The sequence below is a fragment of the Dromiciops gliroides genome, chromosome 4, assembly GCF_019393635.1.
Source record: "Dromiciops gliroides isolate mDroGli1 chromosome 4, mDroGli1.pri, whole genome shotgun sequence".
Classification (NCBI taxonomy): domain Eukaryota; kingdom Metazoa; phylum Chordata; class Mammalia; order Microbiotheria; family Microbiotheriidae; genus Dromiciops; species Dromiciops gliroides.
Window position 1 is genome coordinate 286,605,744 of NC_057864.1, and position 14,319 is coordinate 286,620,062.

The 14,319-nt window shown below is 38.7% G+C and overlaps 1 pseudogene; it reads left to right on the forward strand.

Annotated features, from left to right (window-relative positions):
- The first annotated feature begins 8,913 nt into the window (after positions 1-8,913).
- Positions 8,914-10,714, forward strand: LOC122755784 (annotated as a pseudogene).
- The last annotated feature ends 3,605 nt before the right edge of the window (positions 10,715-14,319 follow it).

Sequence of the window (14,319 nt, forward strand, 5' to 3'; positions counted from 1 at the left end):
TGGAGATAATTAAGCAAAGAACATGGAAAAACAATCCATCTTCCTATTGCAGAAGGAATGTTGGTCTCTCAAGAACTCAGAACTTGTGTGGCTCTCCAAAAATACCTGAGGTGGACAGGTGATCTCTTCCCCATGAAAAAAAAAATTAACACATTTAGTTTGGAATTTATGTAGCAAAACTTATTCATATATAACCAAAAAATAGGGGTTTTAAGGGTTGGTTTATACAATTTGCATACTATATATATATATATACACACACATATATATACATATATATACATACATATATGTGTGTGTGTGTGTGTATATATATATATATATATATATATATATATATATATATTACAACTCATGCAGGATGGTATAGGGAATAGAATGCTAGACCTAGAGTCAGAAAGCTTTCCATACCTCAGGTACATACTAACTTTGTGACCCTGAGCAATTTACTTAATGGCTTTCTGCCTCAGTTTGCTCATCTGGAAAATGGAAATAACAATATTTACTTCCTAGGGCTGTTGTGAGGAGAAAATAAGATCTAAAACAATGTGCAAATCTTAGCATATTTTATAAATGTTTTTGTTATTATTATTTTATTAATATATATAGTTTATATCATGTCTCATAAATATGTGTTTTATAAAAATTGTTTAATAGTAAATAATGGAAATGGGAAAAATCAAAATATCACATTTCCAATCAAAGAGGTATAACCTATATTTTTAAAGGTAACAAGTCCATTGATATGGGACTCTCTCCTCATTGAGGAAGATCAATGACCTCACTCAAGTAAAGGTCCAAAGGAGTTGTCAAGAAGGTTAGATGAGGTAGCAGACAGAAGAGACCTCTCCTCTTTCCCTGCTGTTGTCAAGTTGATCACCACTCATGTTCTTGAGGAGTATTAATCTTTACCAATGAGCAACGGGTACCATATCAATGAGCTTTGTGTTGGGGTTTACATAGTTTACAAAATTTTGCCCTTGATCCTTTTTATTCCTTAACTTCAGATGTAATAGTTCCAAATTAAACACTTCTTCAAATGAGATATTTGTAAAGGGATTAGCATAGTGACTGCCATGTAGTTTGTTTTCTTCCAGTTCAACTTTCTCCTCCCCAAACAGAGAAAGTTTGTAGTATGATAGAGGAAAATCAGGTTCCAATGTAAACTGACAACCACCACTACCACCACCACCAACACGCTGTATAATACCTGTAATTTTTAAACTTATTCATTTCTTTATTGATCTATTTATTAAATAAATCATTGATTCATTCCCCTATCTATATGTCTATCAATTTATTTGTGTATCTATCTGTCTTTCTGCCTGTCTATATTTAGCTTCAATACTTTAAGGATCTCTGGTCAGAAACTATGCAGTAGAATTCAGCCTGGGATTGAAATCCATCAGAAGTTTGGCCACCTTTCTCTTTGCAGGTTAAATGCTTATTACTATCCATTACACTTTAGATTCTAGATAGAATATTTAGAAGGTGGCATTTAAGCTACTAATGAGGGCTAGACTTGCTATCAACACTTGCCTTTTTCTTTTGGGAAAGGACTATTGATAAAGTTCACAGTAACTGATACAACATTGACACACCTGGGAAGGTTTTCTGCAAATCTATGATTAAAGTCAAGCTGTCTTATTTTCTATTCCCTCTTACTATCATTGCATCTCCAACATCTTTCCCTTTTTAAGAACCTCTGATACCTGGGGGATGGAGCCAAGATGGCAGAGGAAAGACATTAAACGCACAGAACTCCTGATACAATTACCCCAAAAACAGCAATAAAAGAAACCCTGGAGCAGAAAAACCCACAAAAATACGGGCTGAGATTATTTTCCAGCTATAGATAGATTAAAGGGGGCCATTCTGTGCTGCAAGTAAAGTCCAACCCCATGATCCTGCCAACAGACACCCCAAGCACTCAGTACCAGAGGAATTTAACCCACAAGCCTCTGAATTAGTTGGAGCACCAGAGTCTTCTGGAACAGAGCTTGTAGTTGGGTGAGAGGGCTGAACAGCTGGCCAGGTGAGAAAGTGCAGGGGTATCAGCAGGACCTAGGGAGGAATTCAGCTGTCCCACACCAGTAGGGAACCAGGAAGAAATCCTCAGAGGCGGGAGGCCCAGGTAAGGGAGGGGCACAGGCTCATTGAAGCTAAAAACCACCACAGCGCTCTACTGACTGGTTAACTAGCAAGTTGGCTTGAGGTTATCCTTGGACCAGAGAACAGGCCAGGCAAGAGAAAAATCTATTATATCTGTAATGATCTCTCTACTGATCTCTGATTCTTAGAATCTAACTTCTTCTAAGATTCAAATTATGTCACCTCTTCCTAGAAAACATTCTTCATCATCCTAATTTGCCATTCTTTCTCAAATTACACTATGTTTTCTTTTCTACATACATGTTGTACAAATGCCCCAGTAGAATGTAAGCTGCTTGAAGTGGAGGGTCCTTTGACCTTTGTCTTTCTATCTCCTAGTGTTAATGCAGTCAATTGCAGTGAAGTGAATAGGGAATGAGGTGGCTGGACAGACTTATCTCTTTAAAAATTACTGACTAGAAAGCTAACAGAAAAATAAGGGCGAATTGGCAATCCTTGACAAGGAGAAACATTCCTTGACAGATTAGTAGGTTTTTAATATCTGAAAGATAGATTATAATAACCTTGAGTCAATAATACACTAAATTCCCAATGTCTTTAATGGTTTCATTTGTCTTTTCATGATATTTAGCTGAGAGGTAGCATGAAATAATGGTTAGAGAGGCAGAACAGCTTCTTCCTCTGAAATATATTAGCTGTGTGAGCCTATGCAAATATTTTTGTGTTTTGATGGTCTGAGTCAACTTTTAGAGTATTGCAAGGAATTCAGCTTGGCATAATAGATGGAGTCCTGAATCTGGCTTCAGGAAATCATGGGTTTAAATTCACTTCAGACACTGTACTGAAAATTTCTAAGTCCAACAAAGAAATGAAACAGTGAAGTCTCCAAGCCATAGAAAGATGAGTTTATTGAAAAAGAGTACCTGTCTCAAATAAAGCTGGTGTCAGGTCTGGGAGCAAAAGACCCCAAGTAGTGTCATTAGGCTGCTTTTATACCCTGACAGAGCTGTAAAGTATGTATACCCTACTATATTTAGACCAACTTTTTCCATTGTTTCCCCATAGCATAGTGCAAATAGTACAGAAATGAAACATTTTAACATGGTCACTATGCCCAAATCATGGACATGGTCTTTAGAGATGGTAACAGGGTCAAATAAATTCCTGGCAGTCAGCCAATTTTGGGTTCTTCTCAGAGCTAGTGAACTGTGGAACACATTTCAGGGCTGCTTTCTACCTTTGGTGTCTAGCAGCCACCCAACTCCCACCTGTGACTTCAAGAAGCTGGAGCATACACCAGTCACACACCTATAAAATATTTAGACAGACAAGCTCAAAAATGTTGAGAGTAACCAATAGGCTTCAAATCCATTGGTAAATTAGGAGGGTCTCTCTATTTTAAGCATGTAAAGAGTCCAATCCTACTATCACACTAACACAGACCCCAGGTATGCCATGCCAGAAGAACTTGCCCCTGAGTCTCCAAATCAGCAGTAGCACCAGTGTCTTCTGGCACCAAGCTTACAGTCAAGTGAGAGGGCCGAGTAGTTTAATAGGGGGAAAATACAGGGGTGTCTGCGGGACCTAAGGAGGAATATGGCTATCCAACCCGAGCAGGTAACCAAGAAGAAATCTTGAGCAGCAGGAGGCACAGGTGGGGGAGAGGCACATGCTAGTTAGAGCTAAGAACCACCACAGCACACAAAGTTCTGCTGGCTGGTTAATTAGCAAATTGGCTTGAGGTTATCTTTGGGCCAGAGAACAGGCCAGGTGAGAGAAAAACCTGCCATCCCTCAAAACACCTCGGACTCTCTGAAGCTTGGGACAGTGTAGCTTGGAAATAGGGCCTCACTGTATGTGGGAGTTAAAAATCAAGTAAAAGATGGCAAGATGAGCAAGCAAAGAAATTTGAGAACTATCAAAAGAGTTTTTTGTTGTTGTTGTTGTTGTTGTTTTGTTTTTTAAGCAACAAGGAATATCAAGGTGCACCCTCAGAAGAGGATAACAACCTCAGGGCCTATACATCGAAAGCTTCCAAGAAAATATGAATTGGGCTCAGGCCATGGAAGGGAATTTGAAGAGAAAGTAGGAGAGATGTAAGGAAGATTTAGAGAGGTGGAGGAAAGAATGGAAAGAGAAATAAGAGCAAAGCAGGAGAGTCATGAGAAAAAAACTGAACAGCTTGAAAAGCCAAGTAGAAAAGGAGATAGAAAAGCTCTCTCAAGAAAATAATTGCCTAAGAATTAGGATTGAACAAATGGAATCTAGTTACTTTAAGAGAAACCTAAACACAGTAAAGCAAATGCAAATAAATAAATAAAATAGATGGCAATATGAAACATCTACTTGGAAAAATAGCTGACCTGGAAAATAGATCCAGGAGAGATAATTTGAAAATCATTGGACTACCTGAAAACCATTACCAAAATAAGAGTTTAGACAGCATCTTCCAAGAGATTGTCAGGGGAAATTTCCCTGATATTCTAGAAGCAGAAAGTAAATAGAAATAGAAAGAGTTAACCAATCACCTCCTGAAAGAGATCCCAAAAATAAAACCACCAGGAATATTATAGCCAAATCCCAGAAATCCCAGGTAAAGGAGAAAATATTGCAAGCATCTAGGAAAAAAAGGAATTCAAATTCATATATAATAAGGATAAAACAAGATCTAATGGCATCTAGCTTAAAGGACTGAAGGGCATGGAATATGATATTCCAGAGAGCAAAAGGAACTGGGACTACAACCAGGAATCATTTACCCAGCGAAACTGACTATATTCTTTCAGAGGAAAAAATGGGACTTCAATAAAAAGAAGACTTTCTTGCATTTGTGATGAAACGACCTGAACTGAATAGAAAATTTGACTTTCAAATACAAGGCCCTACAGAAGCATAAAAAGGTAGACATGAACAAAAAAATCATGAGGGAAACTATTTACATTCCTCCATGGGAAGATAATAAATCTAACTCATAAGAGCTTTCTCAATATTAGGGTATCTGAAAGGAATATAGTTAGACAGAGGACACAGGTCTGAACCAAATATGAAGGGATGATATCTGTAAAGCATTTGTTTTTTGTGGAACAGGACAGGTGGAGTTGCTTATGTCTAGGGCCAGATTTGGGATCGGGGACTCCTGGGTCCAGAGCTGGTGCTTTGTTCATTGTGCCACCTAGCTAACCCATGATGACATATTTAAAATAGGGTTGAGGAGTAGGAAGAATGCATTGAGGGAGGGGGAAGGGATAGGTGGACAGGGAAGAGCAAGCTTACATGAAGGAAAGACAAAAAAGCTTATGGAGGGGAAGGGAAGAGGGGGAAAGAGTGGGGGAGTGAGTGAACTTTACTATCATCAGAATTGGCTCAAAGAGGGAATAACATACATACTCAAATAGGTATAGTAGGATATTTTGCCCTGAGGGAAAGTTGGAGGGGAAGGAGATAAGGGGTGGGGTGGAGAGAAGAGGGGAAGAAGGAAGGGCAGATTCAGGAAGGGAATAGTAAAAAGCAAAACACTTTCTAGGAAGGTGAAGATGGTCTGCATTACTGCCCATGTATGACTTATATTGAATTGCTTGATTTCATAGGGTGGGTTGAAGATGGAGGAAGAAAGAAAATTTAGAACACAGAATTAGTTCAGAGACCTTAATCTCATCAGAGTGGGCTCAAGGAGGGAAAAACACACACACCCAATTGGGAAGAGTAATCTATTTAACTCTAAAGGAAATTAGGAGGGGAAGAGGATAAGGAGGGAAGGGTAAAAGAAGGGAGAGAAGAGTGGCAGAGGGGGAAGTCAGAAGCAAAACACTTTTGAGGAGGGATATGGTAAAAGAAAATAGAAATAGAGTAATTATCATGGGAAGGGATTTGGATGGAGGGAAATAGTTATGATGATTGATTATAATGGCAAAATGTATGGCACCTACTTTGCTGGGCTATTGTAAAGAAAATTTCTTTGTCAAGGTTAAGGTACTATATAAAAGTTATGATAAACAGGATGCTATCAGAAAAAGCTGGAAACACCTACATGAACTGAAGCAGAGTGAAATGTACTGTATTCAAAATAACAGTAAGTGTAAGATGATGTGCTGGGAAGCTTATGGTTAATTTCAGCAATGCAATGATCCAATATAACTCTGAAGGACTTATGAAAATGACAATCTATCTACAGAGAAAGAACTGGTGGTATCTGAAAACAGAATGAAGCAATTTTTTTGACAGTTCCTTAATCTGAAGTTTTGTTTTTATCAGTTTTCTCTCACAACCTAACTAATGTGGGGATGTTTCCCATGACTACTCATGTATAACATGTTGAATTACCTGAATTCTTGGGGGATAAGGGGTGGGAAGGGAGGAGAGAAAAGAAGTTGGAACACAAAGTTTTAAAAAGTTGATGTCAAAATTAATTTTTACATGTAAAAATTACATGTAATTTTTACATGTAATTTGGAAAAGTCTAAACAGAGAGAGAAAAAATTATTATTTAACTGCTTCAAAAGTAAAGTGAATACTTTCTGTGCTAAGATGGCCAAGTGAGGAAGCAGTCCCAGATTTCCCCTCCAAACCCACATAAAACTGCTTCTGAAGCATCCCTGGTGCAGGAAAACAGCCTAACAGCCTAGCAGGAAAGGCCTGTCTTACCTGGGTAGAAGGGAATTGAGATCCGGAAGCAGCAGCAACAGCAGCAGCAGCTTCTGGGCTCACAACAGGGTACCTGAAGCAGGGCTTTGAGCCTGAGGCAATCCACCCACTCAAAAACCAGCAGCTCCCTGGGAAGGTGAGCAATTGGGGTAGCATAGCAGAGACCCTCGCCAGGTATCCCAAAGCTAACAAAGACCACCAGAGAGGCTTTAACCCTATTCCTGACCAGTAGTGAAGACCTGCCTAATATTGGTCAACAGCAAATTCCCACCCCTGCAAACTCCCAGCAGACATACTTTTTATAGGACAAACCAGCCCCAGGAATTCAGCAGATTGCAACAAAATCACCCTTCTAGGGCCTGCTATCAGATTTACTGGTTATAATATTAGGATTCCCCCCCCCCAACACCCAGCCCCCACCTGGGCAGATAGGAAACAAAATTACTCCTCCAGGGCCTGCTAACAGAATAACCCAGCAGCAAGGCACCACCCCCAGCACTCCTCCACAATGAGCCACCAGAAAAACTTTGTTAACTTTAGCAACCCAGCAAAAGCAAGTTGACAAGCCCTGAAGCCCAGGAAAAACCACCAGTAAGACCCAGAGCCTCAGTATAAACGCTTGGACATTTTAGGAAGAGTCCAACTCAAATAAAAATATCATGGCACAAAATGAGCAAAAACAATAACAAAAACAAAAAGCTTGACAATTGACAGTAACTATGGTGATAGGGAAAATCAAGGCATTAAAATAGTGGAGGAAAAAAGTAACAAAATGGCTACAGGTGAAGCTTCAAAGAAAAAATGCTAATTGGTCTCAGGCCAAAAAGGAATTCCTGGAAGAGCATAAAAAGTACTTTAAAAATAAAATTTGAGGCAGCTAAGTGGCGCAGTGGATAGAGCACCGACCCTGGAGTCAGGAGTACCTGAGTTCAAATCTGGCCTCAGACACTTAACACTTACTAGCTGTGTGACCCTGGGAAAGTCACTTAACCCCAATTGCCCCGCAAAAAAAAATAATTAAATTAAATTAAAGAAATAAAAGAAAAATTGAAGAAAGAAATAAAAGTAAAGCAAGAGAACCATGAAAAAGAAATATAAAAATTTACTGAGGAAAATTACTCCCTTAAAAACAGATTTAGCCAAATAGAAAAGGAAATACAAGGAAGACATTAGTGAACTTCTTAAAAAAAAAAAAAAAAAAGGCCCCCTGGACCAGATGGATTCACAACTGCATTCTACCAAACATGAAAGAATAATTAATCCCTATACTATATAAAGTATTTGGAAAAAATAAATAAGTGAAGGAGTTCTACCAAATTCTTTTTATGAGACAAAATGTTGTTGACACCCAAACCAGAAAGAGCTGAAACAGAGAAAGAAAAATATGAACTAACCTCAGTAATGAATATTGATGCAAAAATTTTAAATAAAATACCAGAAAAAAAAGATTACAGAGATATATCACAAGGATCATACACTATGACAAGGTGGGATTTATATTAGGAAAACTATCAGCATAATTGACCATATCAATAAGAAAAGCAACAGAAATCATATGATTATCTCAATAGATGCAGAAAAAGCCTTCACAAAATATAGCAAGTTTTCCTTTTAAAAATACTAGAGCACTTCCGGTCCTCCGGGTCATGCGTCGCTTGTGCGCGTCTGGTGTTTGGCCGTTTTAGGCGTGGGCTTGGGTCGACTCAGTTCCGCTTCGCCCTCGGCTGCCGCTACCAGGGTCGGAGTCCTGCGTCCCGGATCTCGGGTCAGGCTCCACCTTCTAAGGACTCAGCTCTTCCTCAAGGAGAGTGGAAGAGCCCAGAATGGCCCCTGTACTCCCAACAGCTGGGGCCTACCAGGAATCAGTGGCCTTCAAAGATGTGACCATAGACTTTACCCAGGAGGAGTGGGGACACCTGGATTCTTCTCAGAAGGAGCTGTACCAGGAGGTGATGCTGGAGAACTACAGCAACCTGGTGTCCCTGGGACTCGTAGCCTCCAGACCAGACCTGGTCTCCCATTTGAAACAAGGGGAAGCACCTTGGGTGGCAAGGAGAGACATGGAGGCAGGTGCATGCCCAGATGCGTGTGCCCTCCATGAAGTCTTAGAAGAATGTGAACATTTTAAAACATGGTGGTCCAGAGGCCAGTAGACCAGATTGTGAGACTGGGACTGAAACCAAGGAATCAACCATAAAACAGGATATTTCATTAAGAGAATCATCCCCGGAAAGAATCACAAGCCATTTTTCCTGTGTCTCCAAGTTTGGAGGTGTTTGGCAATATTCTTCCAGTTTAGGGAAGCAAGAAGATAGTAAGGAGAAACACGCTAAGCCAATACAAATCTCTAGGAGTGAAACTTCTAGTAATGTGAAAGGTCCTGAATTTTACAAATATGACAGAAGGTTGTCTATTATCCATCCTTTTTCAACAGCAAAGAATTTCTCTTTGAGAACATTCTCATGAATGTGATACTCAAAGAAAGATTTTTAGATTGTGTTCAGACACAAATAAGTGTAATAAAATTTACTCAAGGAAGACATTTTGGAAGCCTAATAAATGTGAGAAATTCTTCAGTCATAATTCTGGCCTTAATGAGGCCAATAGAAAACATGCTGATGAGAAACCTTATAAATACAAGGGATTTGAAAGAGCTTTCAACCAGAGTTCATCCCTTTCTATGCCTCAGACAATCCATGTAAGAGAGAAAATTCATAAACATAATGATTGTATTTCAGGACTTGGGGAACATCGTAAAATTCGTGCTGGACAGAAAACTTATTAATGTAATCAATATGGGAAAGCCTTCTACCAGGGAACAGAACATATTCAGAATCAGAGAGTTCATGCTGAAGGGACATTTTATGAATGCATTGAATGTGGGAAGGTGTTTGCTTGGAATTCACGACTTGCTTTACATCAACGAATTCATATTGGAGAAAAACCTCATGAATGCAGTGAATGTGGGAAGGCCTTCGACCAGAGAATTTACCTTACTCAACATCAGAAAATTCATACTGGAGAAAAAACTTATGAGTGTAATGAATATGGGAAGAAGTTCAACCAGAAAATATACCTTATTCTGCATCAAAGAATTCATACAGGAGAGAAACCTTATGAATGTAATGAATGTGGGAAAGCCTTTCGCAGGGGAGAACAACTTACTGGACATCTGGTAATTCATACTGGAGAAAAACCTTTTGAATGTAATGAATGTGGGAAAGCCTTTTGCCATAGAATACAACTTGCTCAGCATCAGAGAATTCATACTGGAGAAAAACCTTTTAAATGTAATGAATGTGGAAGAGAGTTCAGGCAGAATACCTACCTGACTGAACATCAGAGAATTCATACTGGAGAAAGACCTTTTGAATGCAGTGAATGTCCAAAAGCCTTCCGCTGCAAAAGACTACTTACTCAACATCAAAGAATTCATACTAGAGAAAAACCTTATAAATGCAGTGAATGTAGGAAGACCTTCTGTCAGAAATTGGGACTTAACCAACATCAGAAAATTCATATTGGAGAGAAAAATCTTATGAAATTAATGAATATTGGAAATCCTTAAGTCAGAATATCAGAGAATAAATTCCAGAGAAAAACCTCATCGATGCCATGAATACGGCAAGGCCTTTGGCCAGAGAATAATCCTTATTCAGCATTAGAGAATAATCTTACTGGAAAAAAATATTAGAAATGGAATGAACATGTGGGGTCTTAAACCAGAGAATTCAACTTATTTCACATCAGGGAATTCACACTGGAGAAAAAACTTAGTAAGTAAGGCTTAGCAAGGTTAAGTAAGTCAGAATTCAGAGAAAATTTTAGAGTTGGAAGGGACATCAGTGGTCATCTTATTCAACCTACACCTAAAAGAACTCACCACTATGAAGTTTCTGACAAATGGTTGTCTAGTCTCCTTGATAATTTTCAGTTATGGAGGAACTCAGGACATTTTTTTTTTTTTAGTGAGGCAATTGGGGCTGGGTGACTTGCCCAGGGTCACACAGCTGGTAAGTATTGTGTCTGAGGCCGGATTTGAACTCGGGTACTCCTGACTCCAGGGCCGGTGCTCTGTCCACTGTGCCACCTAGCCACCCCTGAACTCATGATCTTTTGAGGTTTACCATTCCACTTTTGGACAACTCTCATTGTAAAATAGACCTTTCCTTGAATAAGGCTAAATTCCCATCTTTACAACATTAACCCATTGTTCCTTACTTAGTCCTTGCAGGCTAGAAAAAATAATCAACCATCCATGTTACATCCTTCAAATGCTTTGAAAGATAGTAGGCTAATCCAGAACCTTCTCCAGGATAAATATCCTAAGTTGTTTTAAGCCTTCTGCATATAACATTGGCTAAAGTCTCTCCACCCTCATGATTTTACCTCCTCTGGATGCTGAAGCTATGGCACTGACATCTGAACTAAGTATTCCACATGTGGTTCCACTGGGACTTGAGAACAGTACTAGGAATTTCTAATTTATATGAACTATTACCCTAAATGACTCAAGACAAGCTTTTACAACTTCTAAATTACACTGCTGGCTCATTTTGAGCTTATAGTCTATTCAAATTCCCAGACTTTCCCCACCCCCACCCTTAAACTACTATTCAACCATGAAAAAAAAAAAAAAACACTAGAGAGTATTTTCTCCTTTACCTGATAATTCTGGAATTTGGCTACAATATTCATTGGAGTTTTCTTTTTGGGGTCTCTTTCAGGAGGTGATAGGTGGATTGCATTATCTGCAATGGGGATAAGCTAAAAGCCTTCCCAATACAGTCAGGTGTGAAGCAAAAATGTCCATTATCACCTCTATTATTTAATATTATATTGGGAATGTTAGTTCCTTTCCAACTTGGTCCCTTCCTTGCCAACCTGGTCCTGGGCAGAATGGCTCCCAAAAACAAGGGACATCCTGCCATCAATGAGGTTGTAGCCATAAAATATATCATCAATATTCACAAGCAAATTCATGGAGTAGGCTACGAAAAAGTGAGCTCCTTAAGTTCTAAAGGAAATCCACAAATTTGCCATGAAAGAAATTGGAACTCCAGATGTATGCATTGACAAGTAAAAGCTACTTGAAATTAGTAACAAGTTTAGCATAGTTGTAGGATAAAAAATAAACGCACACAAAGTCCAACAACAACAGATAGAAAGAGAAGTAATTCCATTTAAAATAATTGTGGCCAATATCAAATATTTGGGAGTCTGCATCCCAAGACAAACACAGCAAGTATATGACCAGAACTATAAAACACTGTTCACAGAAATATAATCAGATCTAAACAATTGGAAAAATATTAATTGCTCATGGGTAGGCAGAGCCAATATAATAAAAATAACAATCCTACCTAAGTTAATTTATTTGTTTACTGCTATACTAATCAAACTATCAAAAATATTTGATAGAGCTAGAAAAAATAAAAACAAAATTCTTCTGGAAATACAAAAGTTCAAGAATATCATGGGAATCAATTAAAAAATACAAGAGAAGGTAATAGCAGTACTAGATCTCAAACTATATTATAAAGTGGGAATTATCAAAACAATCTGGTACTGGCTAAGAAATAGAGAGTTAGATCAGTGGAATGAAATGGATAGAAATTACACTTTAGTTGTTTTGTTTTGTTTTGTTTTGTTTTGTGGGGCAATGGGGTTTAAGTGACTTGCCCAGGCTCACACAGCTAGTAAGTGTCAAGTGTCTGAGGCTGGGTTTGAACTCAGGTAATCCTGAATTCAGAGCCAGTGCTTTTTCCACTGTGCCACCTAGCCGCCCCCTGAAATTATACTTTAGTAAATGACTATAGTAATCTAGTTTATGATAAACCCAAAGATCCAAGCTTTTGGAACCAAAACTCATTATTTGAAAAAAAAAAACTACTAGGAAAACTGGACAATGGTATGGCAGAAACTAGGTATAGACTACTGTACATCTCTACAAAGGAAAAGGAAATAGATTGTTTTGTAACCACAGGGGGTCAGGGGGAGTTCTCTCTCTTAGTCATTGCTGGTAAGGCTCTTGCCAGAGCCCTCCTTAATTATCTGGTCCTTTACCTGGAAGATGGTTACCTCCTCAAGAGTAATTATGGCTTCATAAAGGGTCAAGGAAAGGTCATTGTGATATTTTCTTCATGACAACCCTAGGAGAAAAGCCATGAGCAGAAGGGGTATGTATATAGAGTTCATTGATCTGATGAAGGCCTTTGATTCTGTCAGTCTTGAGGGTTTTTGGAAGATCATGGCTAAATTTGGTTGCCTGATGTTCATCAGCAATTTCAATCTGTCAATTTCATGACAGATTGCTTGCACAGGTTCTCCATAATGGGTGATGCTCCTGAGTTTTCTTAGTAACCAATGGGGTGAAGCAGGGTTGTGTATTTGCTTTTAGTACGATGTTTTCAACAATGATGTTGGAAGCCTTTGATAAGGATTCAAAAATGGCATTAAGATCAGCTACTACACTGATGGTAAATTATATAACTTGAAAACTCTAAAGTCTAGGGAGAGTTCATTTGGAACTTTTTATTCTCAGATAATTGTGCACTCAATGCAGCCACTGAAAGTGAGATGCAACGACGTGTGGATGAATTTCCTGACACTTGTGCTAATTTCACCCTGATAATTAAGAACAAGAAAACAGAGATTTTCCACCAGCCAACAGCATACCATTCATAAGCAGAACCATTGTTTACAGTAAATGGAGAAATTTTGATTGCTGTGGATAAGTTCACTGTCCTTTGATGTATACTTTTCAGTGATATATATATAGAAGATGAAGTTGACAGAGCTAGCTCAGCATTATTTTTTGTGGGGCAATGAGGGTTAAGTGACTTGTCCAAGGTCACACAGCTAGTAAGTGTCAAGTGTCTGAGGCCCAATTTGAAATCAGGTCCTCCTGAATCCAGGGCCAGTGCTTTATCCACTGTGCCACCTAACTGCCTGCTACTTCCACATTTAAGAGCCACTGAAGTAAAATGTGCAAGAAAAGTATTAGACCTACAAAACTGAATGTCTACAGAGCCATTGTGTTGACTTCATTGTTATATCACCATGAAACTGGGAGAGCATATCTGCCATGCCAAGAAATTGAATCATTTCCACTGGAAATGTCTTAGAGAGATTTGGAATATCACCTGGTGAGATAACATTCTGCAAATTGTGGTCTATTCTTGAGTTGAACTACAAAATATGCAAATTATGCTGCAGATAATACAGCTTTGATGGACAGGCTATGTTGTTCAAATGACAAAAGTATGTTTACCTAAAAGACTATTTTAGACAGAACTAACCTAAGACCAACACTAACATGGAGGTCAGAAAAATCAATAAAAGGACACTCTCAGAGTCTCTCTGAACAACTTTGGAATCAATTGTGAGATATGGGAGACGCTAGCGTAAGACTATCCAACATGGCATGCCCACTTCAAAGAATGGACTGTCTTCTATGAACAAAGCAGAACTACAGTAACTCAAATGAAATGTGAGATGCAAAAATTTAGAACCATTGACACTTTAAGAATATATATTTCCAGGGCAGCTAGGTGGCGCAGTGGA